Genomic DNA, 3,294 nt, shown 5'->3' with positions numbered 1-3,294 from the left:
CATCAATGTCGCTTCTATCTTTGTAAAAGCATACTGCTGACAATACAAAAGAACTACCAAAAGAAAAGTCTGCTAGGACTGATGTAAACATTGACTTCACGTCAAAAGAGGCTAGGACATTCTAGTTGCCTACAGTGCCGTTCTTTAGCTTCTGAACGAAGTGCAAGGATTCCTTCACATAGTACGTGGTTGTTCTTCCAGCCAGAGGATGAAGCACTTAATTCAATTAGCCGGACAGTGCGTGCAATGGGAAGCGCATAAAGTCAGTTTGACGAGGCAGATAAAATGACCGTAGTGCTTCTGACTTCTTTGATGGATTCCAAAGCAATATTTGCACACATAACCAAAATAGGTGCACCCATGGCTGTACCCAGTAGTAGTTGCTTATAGTGTTGCTTTCTGAAGCTGAAATGCGTGTTGCGCAAGCAGCATGCCAGCAGACGACAAACCTCAAAAGGCACATGTGAAGGGAGTGAGGCATCGTTTCCCAGATCTTTGCAGGACAAAACTGTGAAGTCTACCAGGACTGATGTAAACGTTGACGCTCTCCACTGTACACATTGTCCATCTATCTGCACGAAGTGCTTTGCCCTCTGCCTGGAAGAACGAGCACTTACGTAAAGGACTTTTTGCATTTCCTTCAGAAGCTGGAGGATGTTGCTATAGATGACGAGGATGTCTTAGTCTCTTCTGACAGAAAGTCAGTATTTACATCAGTACCGATTCACAAGTTTGTCCTGCTAGCACAACATGGTACTAGTATTTCGTCTTCAGAAGCAACTGTTTGGTTCAACAATGGTTAAATCCATCTGGGTTGTGTGCACAAACATTGCTTTAGAATCCACTGAAGCAGAAGCACTAGGCTCATTTGATTCGCCCCCTAAACTGTTCCTTCAATATGTTGACTGTTTTTCCATGATTTGTCTCCAGAATGCAAACCGATTCCTTAACCATCTACACTGCTTCCAGCCAACCATACAATTCACCATGTAAGAAGAACAAAATGGTGCCATTCCCTTCCTGGACGTGCTGTACAAAGAATAAGCTACAGGACTGCAACATTGGTGTACCCGCAAGACCACTCGCACTAGTCGGTGCGCGAGTTTTCTTCAGCACACCCTGCTGGGCTCCAACGTTCCATTGTGTCCACACTTTTCAGCCGTGCATTCTACCTGTGCTCAAACCCATGAAACTCGGTTCCGAACAGTGGATCACGAGGAAAGATCTTGCCAACAACAGGCACCTGTAACAGATGCTCAAGACCACAGAACGCCGTTACTTGCGGCATAATTACGAAGAAACAGTCGCCAATAGAAGAAAGCAGGTAACCATCCCCTACACTCCAGGAGCCAGCAAGGCCCAAGCCAGGGTTTTCAAGGACTATAATGCCCATGTAGCCTATGTGCCATCAAGCAAACTAAAGCAAAAACTTGTTAGAGTGAAAAACCCGGTTGAACGCAGCAAACATCCTGGAGTTGTGAACAAAATTCTGTGCAATGATTGCAAAGCTGCATACATCAGCGAATTGGGCAATTTTATCAAGCGGTTTCAGCAATATCAGAATGACATCACCAATGGCCACACGAAAGAAAATGCCCTGGCTGAACATTGTCACTCTGCCAAACAAAGCATCGATTGGGACAATGCTCAGTCATCACGACAGAGAAGTATCTTCATGCCTATGTCTCGAATCACTGCACATTCCAAACAGCGATACGTTTTAAGGTACATGACACCACTTTTGAAGGAAAAATGTTTATTTGATGGAATAAAATTTCTTTTACTGTTCTGAACTGTTAAGCATACCATGTTAATATCATCAGAGGGCATAAAGTTTCAATGAAACATTTTGTAATTTTTTAAGCGTAACTTCTTCCTTTGAAAGGTGCTAACTTTGCCTGTCACGTCAACAGCGATAACTTGCAAACAAACTAATGCACACCGTAATGCTTTGTAATTTATGCAGGTCTACCTATTAGCTGTGCTTTGAACTAGAACAGGGGTTCTCAAACTGGGTTTTGTGAAACCCAGGGTTGCTTTTATGGGTTTCGTGAGCACCCACATTGGCCTCTCCCCCTTTACGGTACACTTCTAACAGGTGTCTGCTAAGGAAGACATGGTATTTCGGTTTGGTTTATGGGGGTTTAACGTCCCAAAGCGACTCAGGCTATGAGGGACGCCATAGTGAAGGGCTCTGGAAATTTCAACCACCTGGGGTTCTTTAACGTGCACTGACATCGCACTGACACAGCTTTCCGTTTGTTAAAACTCACTTAGGAGCCTTAGCTCTTTGCTCGTTCCTCGTTAGATTCATGGTTGTCTTCTCCATCTCTTCCAAAATTACCACTGCACTCTTTTTTTTCTTCCCTCTCCTCTTTCTCTCAAGTGCCACGTGCCAATTAACCTGCCTTTCCTTTGGTCCAGTGTTTTATTAATTCCTCTCTTCTTGTTCGCTCGTGACAGAGTGCATGATAACAAGACATACAATTCCTACTCATCTCAACCATACAATTTCTCACATCCGCAAAATTGTGTGCTCATTTGCTAAACCCTCAGTTTGTATTCCAAAACCCTGTTTTTCTATATAAAAAGCATGCAAAAATTTGTCTTTAGTGAAATTCTTATTGAAACTGTCCTTGCAATTTTCACACAACTGAATGGGCTTTACAAATTGGTTTTATTTGTTGTTTCAATGTAGTGAAAAGGGCCACAATCATCAGCAGCAGCCTGTCTATGCCCACTGCAGGGCAAAGACCTCTCCCATGTCTCTCCAATTAACCCTATTCTTTGCCAGCTGCGGCCACCAAGTCCCCACAAATTTCTTAATCTCATCCACCTGCCTAACTTTCTGCCACCCCCTGCTATGCTTGCCTTCTCTTGGAATCCACTCCGTTACCCTGAAAGGGACACTGAGGAGAAATTGAAGTTGGCTTGTATCGACAGAATACCAGCTCCTGATTACAAAAACGCCACTCATACTGACAACAAAGCTCTTGTAACGTAGAAAAGAGCAAGAACCAAAATACAGGTATCGCCGCCACAGGCCAAACTCGCAAGTACAAGCATCATGACGTCATATAACAAAACAGTGTTGCTAGAACCAATGGTTCTAGCAACGCTAGGACACGAGAAGCAAAAATCACTGAGGCGCAGCCAATGCATGCGCAAATCTCCTTGACGTCGCCAGATGGCGCCACGTGCCGGGCAGCTACGCGCTCGCCTGAAGCATCAGGACCAATTAGCGCCTGCTCGCCGGCGTTAGGCGGGCTCCCGGTATTCCGCTAGCGGTATCAA

The sequence above is a fragment of the Amblyomma mixtum genome, chromosome 1 (genome assembly GCF_055824585.1).
Source record: "Amblyomma mixtum isolate Tamu chromosome 1, ASM5582458v1, whole genome shotgun sequence".
NCBI lineage: Eukaryota > Metazoa > Arthropoda > Arachnida > Ixodida > Ixodidae > Amblyomma > Amblyomma mixtum.
The sequence above is the reverse complement of the archived record's forward strand: the minus strand, read 5'-3'. Positions refer to the sequence as shown.